Here is a 20,908-nt window from a genome sequence, read left to right as displayed (position 1 = left end):
TTGCATAATAACATCCAAATATTCATCAGAACATAAAAAGGGTCCTTATTCAGGACTATGTGTACAATTCATAAATGAGAGTCATCAAACTCAATAAATATCATTCTGGCCCGTAGGTTACATATGTACATCCATAGAAAAGCAAAAGTTTCACCATAAAATCACAAGTGTTCACAAATACCAATCTCACTCCAAGAGTGAATGACTTACTTATAATAATTCCAATGAAACCAATTTCATCAAGAACATCATACAAAAGCATTCTTTGAAAATATACTTCAAATATAGCATCATCACAATGAAATCATTTTGGTTCACATATACCTTTATGCACATTATAACAAGAACATCAAGTCCCGTGAAAATTCAAAACTTGAAATCATATATTCTAAAACATAGGGTTTTCTAAATCACAAGTAGTATATGAAATATTTCCAATAATCATGAAATAAGCCAAATTACGGTTCATCATGATTTCTAAATCACATTGGAATTATTTCAAAAGCCTTGTTAGCAACAAAGAGATTGTTTTTCAAAAATAAGTAAATTAGTATTATAAGCATGCATGATTTATAGTCCAAAATTTAGTAAGTCCCAGTCACAAACTTGGCGAGCTAAAAGACCCCGGTGTTACTTCTCCACCGGCTCTTTCCCCTTGGTTGAATTCTCACCTCCTAGAAGCATTTAAACAACCAAAACAAGCAATGAAACTTCACCAATCACTTAATTAACTAAAATGAAGAACAATGCTCAAAATGGGAAAATGAGTGCTTCTTGGGTTTGCTAAGCACTCTAGCAAGAATATCTAACAAAAATGAAACTCTCACAACCCTCAAAACTAACAAGAAAAGCAAAAGAAACCAAACTTGGTTCGGTGCTACAGTAACCCTAATTTAGAACATGAAAGATCTTTCTCCAATCTCAATGGATTCATGGTTTTACAACTCCATAGTTCTTCTATTCTCTAAATCCAAACAAAACCCATGATTCTCCACTCATAATATCAAAGAAATCCAACAAAAATAGAAAGAGGGAAGGAGAAGATCAAATGAAACACATCCTTACCTCAAAATTTCTCAAAAACCCTAAGGAAAGCTCATTCTCAAGAGATGAAGGATAAATCTTTGAGTTTTCTTCTTGATTCAAGGCAAGGATAATAAGTTAGAGAAGTGGGGATGAAGGTTCTAGAGGAGGAGAAAAGTGGATGAGAAAGGGTTTGTGGAAGTGTGTAGAAGGAATGAAGAAAAAGTGGCATAAAATGGTTTTAAAACCCTAGAAACTTGCCCCAAACGGCCCTGATACGGCCTCTATACGACCCGTATGAGTTAGTTCAAAGCTTCTGGAATTTCTATCCCGAGCTCTATTCAACCCGTATTGACCTCATTTTTTATTCTAATGACTCGGGACTCTCTAAGGCACGCTCCTAAATGAAAATTAATTAATAAAACACATTAAAATATAAGGGAAATAAATATGAAATTGATCAAACTACCACATCAGTGAACCCTCCCATTTAGCACCATTGCAACACACCAATTGTTTGCAAGGTTCGGGCCTTGCATTTACCCCTTCTTGAGGGTTTTCTCCCACCATTTCAACCTCCTTAAAGACCTCAAATAAATTTTTAACATAAGAGGACATTCATAAGAACTTAAGCACACAAGTTAAACTCAAGAAACAAAACAAAAGAGTAGAGAAAAAGTTGAACTCCCACATCCTACCCCAATTAAAGAAATTTCGGCCTCGAAATTTAGCATACCTCTAGTTTCAAACAAAAGGGGATATTTACTCTTCATCACTTCTTCTGGTTCCCAAGTTATTTCTTCTACAACATTATTCCTCCAAAGTACTTTTACCATAGGTATGTTCTTTCGTCGAAGATTTTTCACTTGGTGATCCAAAATCTTCACCAGTTGCACTTCAAACTTCAAATCTTCTCTTAACTGTAATGGTGGTGTTTCAAGACAATAAGAAGGGTCAAGGATATACTTCTTCAACATGGAGACATGAAACACATTATGAATCTTCTCCAACTCAGGTGGTAATTCTAATAGATAAGCTACTGGTCCAATTCTCTCCAAAATCAAAATGGACCTATATATCGGGGATTCAATTTTCCCTTACCTCGAAACCGAATTACCCCTTTCCATGGAGAGATTTTCAAGAATACTTTATCGCCAACCTCAAACTCCAAGAATCTCCTACGGTTGTCAACATAGCACTTTTGCCTATCCTGAACCGCATTCAATCTATCTCTAATCACTTTCACCTTCTCAATAGTTTGATCAATTAATTCCACACTTTGAAGCTTCTTTTCTCCCGCTTCATGCCAACAAAGGGGAGTCCTACACTTCCTTCCATACAAGGCTTCATATGGAACCATACCAATGTTTGCTTGAAAGCTATTATTGTAGGCAAATTCCACCAATGCTAGGTGTTGATCCTAACTTCCTTGGAAATCTATAACACAAGCTCTTAACATGTCTTCAAGGGTCTGAATGGTTCTTTCTAATTGACCATCTGTCTAAGGATGATAATCAGTGCTAAACTTTAAAGTTGTACAAAGAGCCTCCTGCAACCTTGGCCAAAAATGAGAAGTGAATCTGGGGTCTCGATCTGAAACTATCCAAACTGGCACCCCATGCAATTTCGCTATCTCATCAACGTACAACTTTGCCATTTTCTCCAAAGAATACTTAGTATACACTTCTAAGAAATGTGCTGACTTTGTTAGTCTATCCATTATCACCCACACTGCATCAAAACCTCGAGTTGTTCGTGGTAAACCTACCACAAAATCCATCGTTATATACTCCCACTTCCATTCTAGGATTGGAAGAGGTTGCAACAATCCTGAAGGTCTCTGGTGCTCTGCCTTAACCTGTTGACACACTAGGCACTTAGCCACAAACTCTGTTATCTCTCTCTTCATTCCTGGCCACCAATAATTCTCCTTAATTATTCTATACATCTTGGTACTTCCAGGATGAACTGCATAAGCTGAGGAATGAGCTTCTTCCAAGATAGCTTTCTTGAGCTCTAAATCTGCCGAAACACAAACATGTCCTCAAAACTCTAGGATTCCATCTTCTCTCAATCTGAACTCACTAGTCTCTCCTGTTTGTAACTTCTATATTTCTTGCATCAACTCTTCATCATTACCCTGAAGTTCCTTAATACATTCCAACAGTGATGGTCTTACTATGAAATTAGCCACTAATGCTCCACTATCTTCAATATCAAGTTCTAATCTCAAGCTCTTCATTATTGAAAGAAGTTGCACATAGGACACCATCAAAGAAGATACTGAAGTAGACTTCCTACTCAAAGCATCAGGAACCACATTTGCTTTCCTTGTATGATAGTCTATGATCATGTCATAATCCTTTATTAACTCCAACCATCAATGTTGTCTCAAATTCAATTCTTTCTGAGTAAAGAGATACTTCAAGCTTTTATGGTCTGTAAATATTCGACACCTTTCTCCAAAAAGATAATGCCTCCAAATCTTTAAAGCAAAGACCACTGCTGCTAACTCCAAATCATGGGTCGGATAATTCAACTCATGTTGCTTCAATTGCCTAGAAGCATAGGCCACAACTTTTCCCTCTTGCATCAACACAAAACCTAAACCTTGCCGAGAAGCATTACTATAGATTGTAAACTCTTTCCCACTTTCTGGCAAAATAAGCACTGGAGCTGATCTCAACCTCAATAACGGCTCAAAGTGCACTTAATGCTCAGGAATAGCAAATATCATGCTTTCTGACTCAGGCAATGACTCACGTGGCCGTTTATCCACTTGCTTCTTCGACCGAGGTGCCATAACTGCAAAATTTGAAAGAAAATCGATCAAACAAGCTCATTAAGTAGTACTGCAGAAATCCGCAAGGTCTTGTGGAATTTCCACACGCCCGCGTGGATACACGAGGTGTGAAAACCGCACGGTAGTGCCTCACAAAATAAAAAATACACCGTTTAATTCTTTCTAACTTTGTTATAAACTTGCATAACCCTTCTAATTGTAGAAATGAAGCCACATTAACCAGTTTCATCGATTAAAATCAAGAATTGATGAAGAAAAGAGGAAAATAGGGCTTTTCGACCAGTTGAACAATAAAACTTGGAATAGGCCTCCAAAATCAGTGAAAATCCTTCTAAAATGGCCTTACGAGGTCGAGAAAGAATGCGAATGTGCTCTCAAATGAATTAGGAGTGTGAAAATGAAGAGTAACGATGAGACTTTAAAGAGACTCGCGCCTCTTGATGCTCTGTACATCCGCACGGGCGTGCTGAAATTAACAATGCCTGTGCGTTTCCGCAAGAGAGAGCCACAGGGGCAGATGCACGTCCCTGTGTGCTCTAAGGAAAACATTCCTCTGTCTCTGAATGCAACCGCACGGGTGTGCGAAAAATACCCACGCCCGTGCGCCCAACCAACAGGGGAAGAAGCACGCCCCTATGGACTCTCTGTCCATCCGAGAAAATAATCTAAGTGTTTCGCATGCCCGTACGGAGATTCCGCACGGGCGTGGATCATTACTATGAAGTTCACAGGTGTAGATGCACGCCCCTGTGTATTCTCTGGATGGAAGAGAGCTCTTCTACAGAGATCCACACAGGCATGCGGAAAATACTCACGCCCGTGCGTTCATCACAAGATCACCCACAGGGGTGAATCTACGCCCCTATGCGCTCTCGGGAAAAATTTATAAGTCTCTGCAGGAAGACGCACGCCCATGCAGAAGTTACCCACGGGCATGCGGATGTTGCGAAGTCGCTCACAGGGGCGAGTCCATGCCCCTTTGCCTTCTCTGGATGAGCTCATAGTATAGACCCACGGGCGTGTGGAAATTCCACACGCCTGTGAGTTTTCTCTAGATGCCTTAGAAAACACTGCTGGCTCTCCAAAAAATTCTTGAACATGTATACATACTCAGAGGCTGTCCTACTATGCAAAATACACCAGCAAAAACATGAGAAACTAGCTGCACGACCAAAAACTTTGCCAAAACAAATTAACGCACACGATAACACCAAAAATCCACAAGAAAATCGTAGCAAAAGCATCTAAAAATCAAGACACCAACACTTAAAGTCTTATTCATGCAACCAACTAAACTATCAACTATCAAACCAAAAAACACTTAGGTTGGCTCCCAAGAAGCACTTGTTTAACGTCACTAAGCGTGACGTACCTTGTCTTACCTCATGGGGGCTCATAGATGAAGGTTTCCCTCTTACCCATGACTTGAAAGCATGATAAGAAAAGTCTCTTGAGGGTAGAGGGGGAATCATCGGGCTGGGTACCACCTAGCAAAGGTTCATCCAACTTGTTCTGTTGCGCACATCCCCAACAACCTTGGGGTGTTTTCTGTGCCATCTCTTCTCCCTCTTCATCTTCCGGAGCATCTTCTTAATGATCCCCGGGTTAGATGGTACTTGCTCCTCTAAACCAAGCATTATTACTTCTTCATTGTCCACCTCTTGGTTGAACAAACCCTCGTATGTCTTCGGATTGAACATTTCTTGCATATATTCATCAATTATTTCATCAGTAGTGTCAAGAAAGTAAATAGTATCATCAAAGTAAAGAGAATGTCTCTTGGCTTCGGTGAGGCGGTATGTGAGCTTATCATCTCCAACCCTCTGTGTCAACTCCCCGCCGTCTATATCGATCAATGCCTTTGAAGTGCGCAAGAATGGCCTCCCAAGTATCAAAGGTACATCCGTATCCTCATCAACATCCAACACTACTTTTCTCCGGTTTTTACACTAATATCCGCAAGAATGGCCTCCCAAGTTAATATGTGTGTATTTATGTTACTTTCATGCAGGTAGGGTTGTGAGGCCAATTATGAGAGAAAGAAGCCAATGTGGATCGTAATGCACCAACTTTGAGGAAATCTTGCGAAGGTTCAAACGCGGAGACATAGGTCGGGTTCAAGATGCGGGAATGTGTGCCAACCTCCTCGTATTTGAGTTAGTACAACCATTTGGAGGGGCACAAAGGCAGTCACATTCAAGCATTTCGACTTGTGCATATAGAACAAGATCTCCACCAACATGTCTGTTATTGAAGAAGCAAAGTGATCCACGACGTAAACGTGTGCCCGTTTGCGTTACCTCGATGAAAGCATGGATTCAGGAGTATTTCAGGCTGAAGCTGTAGCAAAATACTGTAACATCACTGTTCACAGCCGGCCGAGAAAACTATAAAACAGAGAATCCACATGGGAGTGTGGAAATTCTACACGCCCATGCGAAAAATCCACAGGGGCGCTCACAGGGGCATGTGGATTCTCGATTTCAGCCCTTTAAAAGCCGATTTCAGCCCTGATTTCGGCATTCTTATCTCCATCTTTTTCCCAACTTGAGAGAGGGCTTTGGCTAGGGTTTTGAGGGGTATTGGCTAGGGATTTGGAGAGGTTCTATGGCTCCGACATCGCGCGCCGTTTGGATGAAGGTTATTGGTAGAGCTTTCATCGGCATCGATCCGGCGAGGTGTATCCTAGGCCGGGGGACTCTTGCGATGAGTAGAGAACTCTCCACAAGACCATTGCCATGACTATCGAAAGGGTTTTCTATGGATTCATTGCTTTTACATTCGATTTCATTGAATCTCTAGCTCCATGGAGGGCTAAACCCCCTAGTGGGTACTTGGGTATTTGTGAACCCTAGGATGTATTCGTTTCATTGAATCTCTTTATTATTCTTTCAATTAATTGATGTTTATTGTGAGTTCCAATCTTGAATGCTTTATTTTATGAATACTCCCCTAGAGTGACACTAGGGTTTGAGAGTTCTTATTGGTAACCTTGTGAGTGAGTGACACACCACGAGAGTTAGCCAAAGCTAGGTTGGAGAGGGTTGAGAGGGTGAGTTGAGAGGTAGTGGAGCATCCCCTTTCCTCTCCGGTGTGATTTATTCTACCTCCGTTTCCTTGAGTTCTTTGTGGTCATAGTAGACTGAATGGGCTAAGGGATGACCTTCCGCTGGGGCTTTGTTGCGTGTGCAACGGAGTGAAGCGTAGAAGTGATCTTAACATCTAGGGCTTAATTATGGCTATGGACCTTCCACCTGGACCAAAGGGTTAGGTCTACATATAGGAAGAGGATTTATCACTTGGAATCCCTAGAACTCATTGCGATTCTATACAAGTGCGAGGTTGAGAGATTACCCGATTTCTCCTCCAGGACATGTATAAAGTTACGCATGGTTAACCTTAGATTTGGGAGCATGTAGTAAAGGATCTCCACGACTCACTATTGCATTAGTTAGGAAGCATAATAGAAGGTTCTTGCATTTGATATGATTGTCCTAGGCGGAAAAATATCCGGGTACCCCATCTTTATCGATTGCCTTACCTTCTCCTTTACTTCTGCTATCTTTCTTATTGCTTTTATTTTTGTTAATTGATATCTTATCACACATATCACTAATCATCTTTCACGTAGTTAAGAAACAAATTAAGTGTTTTTAATCCCTACTCCCTGTGGATACGATACCCACTCACCTGGGATTATTACTTCGACGACCCCGTGCACTTGCGGGACTTACGCAAGGAACGTTCGTCAATCATTGTCTTGCTACACCTACCACCTGCAAATTAGTGAACAAGTAGAAGTCACAAATAGAGAGCTTAAGAGGATCTTAACCAAATCTGTGGAACAAGGAAAGCGGGATTGGTCAGAAGGGTTAGATGACACACTTTGGGCTCATCGAACAGCATACAAAACTCCAATAGGGACAACTCCCTATAATTTGGTCTATGGAAAATCCTGTCATTTGCCGATGGAATTAGAGCATAAAGCATATTGGACAATAAAGGCAATGGATCTTAACTTGCGCAAATCGGGGGAGCAAAGAATGTTACATCTTAACAAGCTAGATGAATGTAGGACGAAAGCATATAAGAATGCATGGATATATAAGGAAATAATTCGGAAGTGGCATGACAAGCACATTAGGAATCCGAAAGAGTTCAAAGTGGGCTATCAGGTGTTACTATTCAATTCTCGTCTACGGTTATTTCTTGGGAAGCTCAAGTCTAGATGGTTTGTCCCTTATACAGTAACTGAAGTTTCATCTCATGGAGCTATTGAGATTACCCATTTGGAGAAGGATACATTCAAGGTAAATGGACATAGGCTAAAACCATACTATGTTAGGGAGGTTAGTAATGACGACAAGGAAGTATTTTTCCTTCATAAGCCCCCGTGAGATACGACGAGGTACGTAGAGCTTAGTGACGTTAAACAAGCGCTTCTTGGGAGGCAACCCAAGTGTGTATTGTTTTTTTTTAGTTCAGTAGTTTAGTGTTTTCATGAAGAAAGTGTTGAGTGTTGGTGTCTTGATTTTTAGATGTTTTTGCTGTAATTTTCTTGTGGGTTTTCAAGGTCATTGTGTGTTCATGTGGATTTCGCGAAGTCTTGGTCGTTTGAGCTGTTTTCTCATGTTTTTCATTGGTATAGTTTGCATAATAGGGCAGGCTCTGAGTGTGTAAACATGTTCAGCAATTTTTCTACAGAGCCTGCAGAGTTTCTAAGGCATCTAGAGAAAACGAATGGGCGTGTAGAATTTCTGCACATCCGTGGATTTGTATTGCGAGCTCATGCAGAGAAGGCATAGGGGCGTGGATTCGCCCCTGTGAGCGACCTCGTGATTTTCGCATACCCGTGGGTAATTTCTACACGGGCGTGCGTTTTCCTGCAGAGAGTTAACAAATTTTCCCGAGAGGGCACAAGGGCGTGGACTCACCCCTGTGAGTGAACCTGTGACCAACACACGGATGTGGGTATTTTTCGTGCGCCCGAGCGGATCTCTACAGAGGAGCCCCCTCCATCAGAGAAGACACAGGGGCGTGCATCTGCCCCTGTGGGTAGAGCCTGTGCATGTCCACGCCCGTGTGGATTTTCCGTACGGGCGTGCGAAACTCTTAGATAATTTTCTCGGTTGGACAGAGGAGCCACAAGGGCGTGTGGCTGCCCCTGTATGTCGTGTGCACGAGTGTGGGTATTTTTCGCACGCCCGTGTGGATGTGTTCAGAGAAGTTGAGTGTTTTCCTGAGAGTGCACAGGGGTGTCCGTCTGCCCCTGTGAATCCCTCATGAGGAGGCACACAGGCGTGGGTAATTTCAACACGCCCGTGCAAATCTCTAGGAATCAAAAGGTTGCGTTTTCTCTTGATAAATCATTTAAACCCTATTCATCAGCAGACCTTTAACCACTACAAAAACACTCTCCGACATTCTCCCGACCTCCCTTGTTTTCTCTGGTCACTGATTTTCTTTGATTCTATTCACTTTTCTCCGATTAAACTGGTTAATGCGCATCGGTTTCTTACTAGAATGGTTATGATTTGTTTTTGACATACTTTGGAAGAGAGGTAGAGGTGCATTTGTGGAATTTGCCATAAGGGCCGTGCGGTTTTTCACGGCCCGTGAATTCACACGGGCGTGTGGATTCCTGCAGTATTGAATTATGAATGAATCTGATTAATTTCCCTTCTAATACATGCAGGTATGGCCCTTAGATCGAAGAAGGCAGCTGGTAAGCATCCTAGAGAGCCTACAATTGAGCCAGAAAGCATGGAATTCACACTTCCCGAGTATCGAGCTCGATTTGAGTGACTAGAAAAGCTTAAGTTTGGTCAGACGCGAATCCTGGATGTAAGCTCACTTAGGGCGGTGCAAAAAGCACATGACATGGCTGATGAGGTAGAGAAGTTTCTATCTGTGGGTACTTGGCGCAAGCTGTTGATTATTCGTGACCCTGCTATCCGCCAACTCACATTAGAGGTGCTCACCTCATTCGAGTTTGACATCTCTTATGATCATTTTGATAGTGCGAAGCGTTCTTTCCTTATGTTGAGCAATATTTTTCTCCGGTTTTAACGCTAATATGTGTATATTTATGTTAGTTTGATGCATGTAGGGTTGTGGAGCCGAATATTAGAGAAAGAAGCCAATGTGGATCGTAAATGCACCATTTGGAGGAAATCTTGCAAAGGTTCAAATGCGGAGACATAAGTCAGGTTGGAGATGCAGGAATGTGTGCCAACCTCCTCGTATCCAAGTTAGCACAACGATTTGGAGGGGCACAAGGGAGTCACATTCAAGCATTCCGGCTTATGCATTTTTAACAAGATCTCCCCCAACTTATCCGTTATTGAAGAAGAAAAGGGATCTACTGCACAAACGTGTGCCTGTTTACGTTACCTCGATGAAAGCATGGATTCGGGTGTATTTCAGGCCGGTAATGTAGCATGTACTGTAGGAAATATTGTAGCAAAATACTGTAGCAGGTACTGTTCACAGCCGCCCGAAGAAACAGGAAAACAGAGAATCCACACGAGCGTGTGGAAATTCCACACGCCCATGAGGAAAATCAACAGGGGCGCCCACAGGGGCGTGTGGATTCCCGATTCCTGCCCTTTAAAAGCCGATTTCAACACCGATTTCAGAATTCTTTTCTCAATTTTTTCCCCAACTTGAGAGAGGGCTGCGGCTAGGGTTTATAAAGGTATTGGCTAGGGATTTAGAGAGGTTCTATGGCTCTGACATCGCGCTCTGTTTGGAAGAAGGTTAGTGGGAGAGCTTTCGTCAGCACCGATCCGGCGAGGTGTATCCTAGGCCGAACAAAGGGACCCTTGCGACGAGTAGAGGACCCTCCACAAGACCATTGCCATGAATATCGAGGGGGTTTTCTATGGATTTTTTTGCTTTTACATTTGATTTCATTGATTGTATCTAGCTCCATGGAGAGCTAAACCCCCTAGTGGGCACTTGGGTATTTGTGAACCCTAGGATGTATTCGTTTCATTTAATCTCTTTATTATGCTTTCAATTAATTGATGTTTATTTTGAGTTCCAATCCTGAATGCTTGAATGTATGAATACTCCCTTAGAGTGATACTAGGGTTGAGAGTTCTTGTTGGTAACCCTTGTGAGTGAGTGACACACCACGAGAGTTAGACAAAGCTAGATTACAGAGGTTTGAGAAGGTGAGTCAAGAGGTAGTGGAGCATCCCCTTTCTCTTCCGATGTGATTATTTTACCTCCATTTCTCGAGTTCTTTGCGGTCATAGTAGAGTGAATGGGCTAAAGTATGACCTTCCGCTGGGGCTTACTTGCGGGTGCAAATAAGTGAAGCGTTGAAGTGATCTTAGCACCTAGTGCTTAATTGTGACTAGGGACCTTCCAACTGAACCAAAGGGTTAGGTCTACATATAGGAAGACGATTTATCACTTGGAATCCCTAGAACTCATTGCAGTTCTATACGAGTGCGAGGTTGAGAGGTTATTCAATTTCTCCTCCGGGACATGTATAGAGTTAGGCATGGTTGACCTTAGATTTGTGACCGTGTATTAAAGGATCTCCACGACTCACTATTGCATTAGTTACGAAGCATAATATACGGTTCTTGCACTTGAAACGATTATCCTAGGCGGACCATTTATAATGATTGCCTTACCTTCTCCTTTACTTGTGCTCTATTTCTTGTTGCTTTTACTTTTTGTTATTGATATCTTGTCATACATATCACTATTCATCTTTCGCTTAGTTAAGAAACAATTTAAGTATCTTTACTCCCTACTCTCCGTGGATATGATACCCACTTATCTGGGATTATTACTTTGACGACCCCGTGCACTTGCGGGACTTACGCAAGGGGCGTTCGTCAAGTTTTTAGCGACGTTACCGGGGAGTAGACGTTTAGAGATATTTTGTACTTTGTTTTCTTAGCTATTCATCCATTCATTATATTTCATATCTTCTTATTCTATCATCGTTCTGATTTCTTTTTCTTTCTTTTTGGGTGCAGCTCCAGGTTATGACCCAAGGAAACCCCTCATATTGATTGAAGGAGATCCCGAGCTTGAACGTACACTTAGAAGAAAAGGGAAAGAACCTGTGCAAGAACAGTCCAATCTAGTTGATTTGGAAGTAGAACAATCTGAAAACATGGCAGAACAGAATGAGCAATAGCGGACATTATTCGATTATGCCAGACCTTCAGTATAGGGGACACATTCGAGCATTGTGCGTCCCCCGATTACAGTTCAGAACTTCGAGCTAAAGCCGGCATTCATCCACATGTTGCAGCAATCCGCACAGTTCAATGGTTTGGCCAATGAGGATAAAACAGTCATATAGAGAGCTTTCTCGAGCTTTGTGATATGCTGAAGATAAACGGGGTGACGGATGATGCCATCAAGTTAAGAGCCTTCCCATTTTCCCTAAAGGGGAGGGCGAAGAAGTGGCTACACTCATTACCTAGAGCATCAATTACCACATGGGAGGAGATGGTAGAAGCTTTTCTTGCCCGTTATTTCCCTCCTGTAAAATCTGCAAAGCTTAGGAATGGGATCTCATCTTTTGTACAGTTGGAATTGGAGTCTGTATTTGAGATGTGGGAAAGGTTCAGGAAGCTCCTGAGAAAGTGCCCGCAACACGGATTCCCATAATGGATGATTGTTCAGACTTTTTATAACGGTTTGAATCCGAGTACAAGGTAACTCTTGGATGCGAAAGCAGGAGATACCTTAGGTAGCAAGACCCCCAATGAGGCCCATCAACTAATTGAAGAAATATGGTTAAATAGCTACCAGTAGAATGCTAGGGAGAAGAAAAAGGTGGCCGGTCTCCATAAGATAGATGTAGTAACTTCATTGGTGGCTCAAGTGGAATCATTGAGTATGGAGTTAGATCTTCTAACTTCAAATAGAGTGGCGGCCATGACCACTTGCACCGGGTGTGGTGGAGGACATGCTCCCTCAGATTGTCTGATCTCCATTAGTGATGCATCTTCAGTTGAGAACGTCAATTTTGTGGGTAATGCCATGAGGAATGAAGGAAACCCATACAGCGACACCTACAATCTGGGTTGGAAGAATCATCCCAATTTCTCGTGGAGCAACCAAGGTCCACAAAAGGCCATGGGGCCACCAGGTTTCCAACAACACCAAGCCCGAAACATGGAGAACCGAGTTTCAGGTTTGGAGACCTGAATGACCAATTTGGAGAAGGCCTTGACTAGGTTTGTTCAATCATCAGATACAAGGTTTCAATCAATTGAGGATACACTTCGCAACCACACCGCCTCTCTGCACAATCTTGAAAATCACGTGGGGCGAATTGCGAAGTCTCTACCGGAAAGCCCACAAGGAAGCTTGCCGAGTAATACCAAAACCAATCCTAGAGAGCATGTGAAGGTCATCACTTTGAGAAATGGTCATGAGGTTGAAGGTAGGCTTCCGAGTGAGAAGCTGTGAGAGTTTGACTTTTTCTTTACTTTGCTCGTATTTTGTTCCTTAAGTTTAAATTTTGTGTTTAAGTTACTTCGAATGTTTTCTTGTGTTAGGACCTTAGTTGAGATTTTTAAGAAGGTTAAAAAGATGGGATAAAGCCTTGAGAAGAGTTAAAAGAAAGCCCAAAGCTTGCATGAGCTTGGTGTACCTTCAATAGGACTAATTAGGAGGGTTAATGGACTGTAATAGTGCCAGTATATTGATCAGTATATTAACCCGTTAATTGACCTGTTAATTGACCTGTGAGGCAGCCCGTTAAGCATCCAGAGAGTTCTCACGGCCTCCCTCATGCCCATAAGGCAACCCGTTAGGATCCAAAGTGTTTGGCCTATATAAAGGAGTTCTTGGAGCTTCTAGGCCCTTCCAAAGCTCCTTTTTCTCTCCTTCTTCCTCCTCCTCTAATTTTCCTCATTTCTTCTCTTCAAACCTCTCATCTTTGGTCCCCAAACAAAGAAAGAAGTGGACATTTCATTTCCTTTCATGAAGAAAAGTTCGATTAAGGTGTAGAGACGATCATCGGTGAGTTGGGTTACCTTCATCTTCCTCCTTTTCTCTCCTTCCTTCCTTGTTAAGTTTCTTTGGTTTTTTTCTGGGAAATCTTAGTTTTTGAAGTGGTTTAAAGATTAGAATCATTTTAAAGTTGTAAAACCATGATTTGGTGAAGAAATGAGAGAGATTTTGCACCCCTAGGTTTTGGGTTACTGTAGCACCAAACCAAGTTAATTTTCTTTTGTCTTTCTTATTGTCTTTGAGGGTTGTAAGAGTTCCATACTTGTTAGATCTTATTTTTATAGTGCTGAGTAAGCCTTAAGGCAATTATTTTCCAATTTGTAAGGATTTTTTTCTTCATTTGATTTGATCTAGAATTGATGATGTTTGTTGTGTGTTTTGGGTTTCTTAATTTCTTCTAGGAGTTGAGGCAAGCAAAGGGAAAGAGTTGCTAGACAAGTGAACAAGGAGGGGTTTTAGCTCGCCAAGTTGTGGGTGGAATTTTATTAAATCATGGACTATATATCATGCATATTCTCATATATATATATATATATATTGGCGTTTGAATGACAATCTTTCTATCTATAAAACTCTTGAGATGTTTTTCATTGGATTTGGAAATCATGATGGTTTATGATTTGATTTCCTTCATGATTTTTACTAAATATCATAAATATATATATAGTTGTTGTGATTTTAAAAATATATGTTTTAGAAGATATGTTTGAATTGTGTATCCTTATGAAATATTGATGTTCTTCCTATGATGGCCAAAAGCATTGGGTAAAAAAAATTGATTCTCACCGTGATGATGGCATAATTGATTTGAGGTATATATATGTTTTCAATGAATATTCTTGTGTGATGTTCTTAATAAAAATGTTTTCATTGAATGGGTATTAACAAGTTGTTGTCTTTTGGAGTGAGATTGGCCTTTGTGAATACTTGCGATCTCTTGATGAGATTTATGCTTCTCTATTGATGTATATATTTAGCCTACGGGCCAGAATGCTATCTATTGCTCTCATTCATGATTTGTGAACATAGTTATGCATAAAGACGATCTTTTATGTTGGGACAAATATTTGGATTTTATTATGTGAACACCTGTAGGGTCTTGAACATATCCATGGAAATGGTGGGCTACGGCTTTCATGTTCTTAACGGGGTGTTTTTGATGGTGACAGGGGGAAACCCCAGTACTTAATGCAATAAGAGTGTGGATGGTTTCCACGGGCCAACCTGTATAGAGGTGGCATGGAATACCGTCAAACAGGTTATACCATTTCTGGGGGGAGCGTAGAGCCCTGACTTGGATATAGTTGGGTTATTCGGAGTCACCACGCGAACTTCCCAGTGGCCAACGCTAACATATGCTCATCTTGGTGGCTCCTGACCTAACTGCGGCCACGGTTAGCAAGGGAGGGTTTTCGAGGCTATTTATGATATATTTGTTTGTTTTAATCGATGATTGATACATTTTTGGACTATGAGTTACTGAGCAAATGTATGGATTTGGATTTCTTACTCGTATAGATTTCATGATGATTTAAAGAGTTTTTATCAAACATTTTATTGTTGTAAATTTTATTTCTTACTTTATACTTGATATTCAAAGTATATTGAATACTTGAGGATTTGAAATAAAGTTTTGATATGTTATTTTAATCTATAATGTATGAGATATAGTTCCATGTTTAGCCACTCACTGAGTAACCTAGTTACTCATTCCCTCTTCTTTTCCCTCGCAGATGATAGCACAACAGCGGGATAGAAGCGTGAAGTGCTTGGCAAAGTAGTTTGTATTTTCTTAAGCTGTGTATGATGCTTAAACATTTGAACATGTATTTGATGGATCCACTAGGATGTTACCAACCCTAATATGTATCTTTCTTCTTAGATACTCTTATTTATGTTGGTTAGATTCATGTTGGGCATGTGAGGTATACTCTCTATGTGGATGGTTGTTATCATTGTCACTATAAACACAATGTAATGATCATCTTTGTGTCATGACTTGTACTAAAGTGATGGGTATGTGTAGGAATAATTGTGTGGGTTGAATTGTTAAAATAGTGGTTATGTACAAAAAACAGGTTAGCCTTTCGATGATCTAGGGTTGAGGTAGTGTTGTACTTTCCCTAGGTTGTTGTGGCAGTATGTCACATATGGGAAACGCGGAACGGGGCGTGACATACTTTAGTGGTATTAGAGCCCTGGTTTAGAGTTTAGGTGTAGATTTAGACAGTATAACCTAGATCTAGAGTTAGTTTCTCGATTGGGTCAAAAGTCTGATTCTTTGTCTTTGTTACTAGTGGATCCAAGAAGAGTTTGCATATAGCATTGTTGCATATTGTGGTGATTTCTAAAAGATGTCTTATGTTTTTATTTCAGTAAGATACCAAGACAACGTTCACACACTCGCCATGGGAAAGTTATTTCCCCTGCTATTGCTACACCAAGTGCTCAGAGAGGTGGAAGGCGAGGAGAACCATCCCCGCCCTCATCTCCGTCGCCACCTAGGCAGGAGGCCAGTTCAAGGCATGATCCTGCAGTGGCAACTTCTGTGCGTGCCCCTGAGTGTTAGGGAGCTGCTCCTGTGCCTGCTTCTTTTCCAACCCCTGAGGCACTAGAAGCCTTTAAGGCTCATTGGGCTACCAAAGGGAGACAGCCTACCTACCAAGAGTGCCAAGACTTCTTTGATTACTGGAGGATTTTTGGGGGACAGGCTCAGACTGCCCCAGCACCTACCCCGGCACCTAAACCTGCACCACCACAAGCCCCAGTAGTTCAATCTGCCCCAAGAGAGACCAGTGGACCCAGTCAAGCCTTAGCTTTGTCCAAGCTACTAAAGGAAGCCCGACAGCTTGGATGTGGATCTTTTGATGGCACTAGTGATGCAATGATTACTAAAAAATGGGTCAAGAGGGTGATTGCTACCTTTAATGACATGAGTCTAGGTGATGAGATGAGACTCAGGGTTGCTACTAGACTGTTAGAAGGTAGATCAAGAATTTGGTGGGAAAGCTTGAAGAGCAGATCATTTGGACAAGTTACTTGGTAAAACTTCTTGCGATAATTTGATGAAGAATATTACACCCGGTTCTACCGTGATCAAAAGAGGCATGAGTTTATGAGACTGGTTCAAGGAAACAAGACAGTTCCAGAATATGAGACAGAATTGAAGGATTTAGCCAGCTTTGTTCCAGAGTTGGCACCTACTGAGGAGGTTCTCTGCTCTAAATTTGAAGTTGGTTTGAACTTGGGTATTAGAGAAAGAATGACAGTCACAAGCAAGCAAAGTTTCAAGGAGGTGGTACAGTCAGCTTTGAGGGCAGAGCAATTAGTTAAAGAAGGCAAGAGAGTTCGAGAAAACATAGTAAAGAAAAGAAGCTTAGAGGCGGGGCAGCCATCTTGGAAGAGCAGGAGTGAGGGTTCTTCTAAGGGCAATTCTGCTCCAGGCCCTACTAGACCAACACCATCCCAGTGTGGTGATCAGCAGAGACTCACACGTTCTGACAGTGCTTCTAGTATCAGAGGCCCAGAAGCTAGTAACAGGTGCAAGAATTGTGGAAAGTCACATAAAGGGTAGTGTTAGGTACCTCGTAAGTGCTTCCAGTGTGGTCAAATTGGACATTTGAGATCAGCATGTCCAGAGTTGGCATGGGGTGGATCTGCACCACTATTTTAGGACCGTCCTATCCAGTTTAAAGGTTCCTAGCCAGTAGCATCTGCCCCAATTACTACCAAGTCAGGAGCTGCTAGCAACACTTCACAGCCAGGTCACCAGCGACCATAGAGTAGAGCTCAGACCCGAGTGTTTGCCATGACAGAGAAAGAGGCTGAGTGTAGGCCTAATGTGATCACAGGTACATTATCCATTTTCCAGCATGACGCTTATGCATTGATTGACTCTGGGTTAGAGCATTCTTTTGTTAGTACTGCATTTGCATGTCACGCGAATAGTGACCCTTCCCCGTTAGGTTGTGAGTTGGTGATACAAACTCCTCTTGGTGACAAGGTAGTAAGGAGTTTGGTGTACAGGGAGTGTCCTGTCCTAGTTAATGGAGTTGTCTTGAAGGCAGACTTAATACCTTTGGAGATCAAAATTTTGATGCTATCCTTGGTATGGATTGGTTGGACAGACACCATGCTTCTATTGATTGTTTCAAGAAGGAAGTTACTTTTCCTGTGTCCTCAAAAACCACAGTGGTGTTAAAGGGTATGAGAAGGACTTTGCCTTCATGTTTAATCTCATCTATGGAAGCTAGAAGATTGGTGAACAAAGGTTACCCTATCTTTTTAGCTCATGTGGTAGATACAAGAGTTAAGGAACCAGCTTTAGAAGAGATGCCAGTGGTGAGTGAGTTTCAGGATGTTTTTCCTGAAGATTTTCCAGGGTTACCACCAGATAGAGAAATGGAGTTTGCTATAGATTTACTACTTGGTACGGCTCCTATTTCTATACCACCTTACCTGATGGCACCAACAGAGCTAAGAGAATTAAAGACTCAATTGCAAGATCTTGTAGACAAGGGTTTATTCGACCAAGTGTATCACCTTTGGGGTACACCAGTTCTTTTTGTAAAGAAGAAGGATGGATCTTTGAGGTTGTATATTGATTATAGACAATTAAATCGGGTGACAATCAAGAATAAGTACCTGTTACCAAGTATTGATAATTTATTTGATCAGTTGAAGGGAGCAAAGGTGTTTTCTAAGATTGACTTGCGATCAGGGTATCATCAGTTGAAGATTAAGTTAGAGGATGTCCCAAAGACGGCTTTTCGGACCCGTTATGGCCATTATAAGTTTTTGGTGATGCCATTTGGCCTGACTAATGCTCCTGCAGCCTTTATGGATTTGATGAAAAGGGTGTTCAGGCCTTATTTAGACAAGTTTTTCATTGTGTTTATTGATGATATTTTGGTCTATTCACCTTCAAATGAGGAGCATGCCCAGCATCTTAGGATTGTTTTGCAAACTCTTCAGGAGAAGCAATTGTATGCTAAATTTTCCAAGTGTGAGTTTTGGCTCAATGAAGTTGGATTTCTTGGACATGTGGTGTCAGGAGAAGGGATATTTGTGGATCCAAAGAAAGTAGAAGCCATTGTAAAGTGGGAAAGGCTAAAGAATGTTACCGAAGTTTGAAGTTTTCTTGGACTTGCTGGTTATTATAGTAGATTTGTGGAAGGATTTTCTTCAATTACCTTGCCATTATCAAAGTTAAATCGTAAGGAAGTGAAGTTTTCTTGGAATGATGAGTGTGAAAAGAGTTTTCAAACATTGAAGGATCGTTTAACATCAGCACCAGTTCTCACTTTGCCAGAAAGTGGGAAAGAGTTTGTAGTCTATAGTGATGCTTCTCGGCAAGGTTTGGGATGTGTGTTGATGCAAGAGGGAAAAGTGGTGGCTTATGCCTCTAGGCAGTTAAAGCAACATGAGTTGAATTATCCGACCCATGATTTGGAGTTGGCAGCAGTGGTCTTTGCTTTAAAGATTTGGAGGCATTATCTTTTTGGAGAAAAGTGTCAAATTTTCACAGACCATAAAAGTTTGAAGTATCTCTTCACTCAGAAGGAATTGAATTTAAGAAAACGGCGATGGTTGGAATTAATAAAGGATTATGATTTGATCATAGACTATTATCCAGGAAAAGCAAATGTGGTTGCTGATGCTTTGAGTAGGAAGTTTACTTCAGTATCTTCTTTGAGGGTGTCCTATGTGCAACTTCTTTCGGCAATGAAGAGCTTGAGATTAGAACTTGACGTTGAAGATAGTGGAGTATTAGTGGCCAGTTTCATAGTAAGAACATCACTGTTTGATTGTATTAAGGAGCTTCAGGGTAATGATGAATAGTTCATACAAGAAATGCAGAAGCTACAAATAGGAGAGTCTAGTGAGTTCAGATTGAGAGAAGATGGAATTCTAGAGTTTCGAGGACGTGCTTGTGTTCCAATGGACACATAGCTAAGGAGAGCTATCTTGGAAAAAGCTCATTCTTGAGCTTATGCAGTTTATCCTGGAAGTACCAAGATGTACAGAATAATCAAGGGGAATTATTGTTGGCCAGGAATGAAGAAAGAGATAGCAGAGTTTGTGGCTAAGTGCCTAGTGTGCCAACAAGTCAAGGCAGAGCACTAGAGACCTTCAGGATTGTGGCAACCTCTTCCGATCCTTGAATGGAAGTGGGAGCATATAACAATGGATTTTGTGGTAGGCTTACCACGAACAACTCGAGGTTTTGATGCAGTGTGGGTGATAGTGGATAGATTGACAAAGTTAGCACATTTCTTAGCAGTACATACTAAGTATTCCTTGGAGAAATTGGAAAAGTTGTACATAGATGAGATAGTGAAATTTCATGGAGTACCAGTTTCAATAGTTTCAGATCGAGACCCCAGATTTACCTCTCGTTTTTGGCCAAGGTTTCAGGAGGCTCTAGGTACAACTTTAAAATTTAGGACAGCTTATCATCCTCAGATAGATGGTCAGTCAGAAAGAACTATTCAGACTCTTGAAGACATGTTGAGAGCTTGTGTTATAGATTTCCAAGGAAGTTGGGATCAATACCTAGCCTTGGTGGAGTTTGCCTACAATAATAGCTTTCAAGCAAGCATTGGTATGTCTCCATATGAAGCTTTGTATGGAAGGAAGTGTAGGACTCCTCTTTGTTGGGATGAAGTGGGAGAAAGGAAGCTTCAAAGTGTGGAATTAATTGATCGAACTATGGAGAAAGTGAAAGTGATTAAAGATAGATTGAAAGCAGCTCAAGATAGGCAAAAGAGCTATGCTGACAACCGTAGGAGATTCTTGGAGTTTGAGGTTGGGGATAGAGTATTTTTAAAAATTTCTCCATGGAAAGGGGTAATTCAGTCTTGAGGTAGGGGAAAGCTGAATCCTCGATATATATGTCCATTTTTGATTCTAGAGAGAATTGGACCGGTAAATTATCGATTAGAATTACCACTTGAGTTGGAGAAGATTCACAATGTGTTTCATGTCTCCATATTGAGGAAGTATATCCCTAACCCTTCACATTGTCTTGAAGCCCCACCAGTGGAGTTAAGAGAAGATTTGAAGTTTGAGGTGCAACCGGTGAAG

General features: G+C 41.3%; 1 non-coding gene and 1 pseudogene across 1 annotated transcript; one reads left to right on the top strand and one right to left on the bottom strand.

The window, feature by feature from the left end:
• Positions 1-12,355: 12,355 nt before the first annotated feature.
• LOC120281494 lies at positions 12,356-12,462 on the bottom strand. The gene has a single exon (XR_005542633.1). It is a non-coding gene; the product is annotated as a small nucleolar RNA R71 (small nucleolar RNA).
• A 5,168-nt stretch (positions 12,463-17,630) lies between these two features.
• On the top strand, positions 17,631-20,686 carry LOC120281072 (annotated as a pseudogene).
• The last annotated feature ends 222 nt before the right edge of the window (positions 20,687-20,908 follow it).

Source organism: Dioscorea cayenensis, chromosome 17, assembly GCF_009730915.1.
Source record: "Dioscorea cayenensis subsp. rotundata cultivar TDr96_F1 chromosome 17, TDr96_F1_v2_PseudoChromosome.rev07_lg8_w22 25.fasta, whole genome shotgun sequence".
Lineage (NCBI taxonomy): Eukaryota > Viridiplantae > Streptophyta > Magnoliopsida > Dioscoreales > Dioscoreaceae > Dioscorea > Dioscorea cayenensis.
The sequence above is the reverse complement of the archived record's forward strand: the minus strand, read 5'-3'. Positions and strand labels throughout refer to the sequence as shown.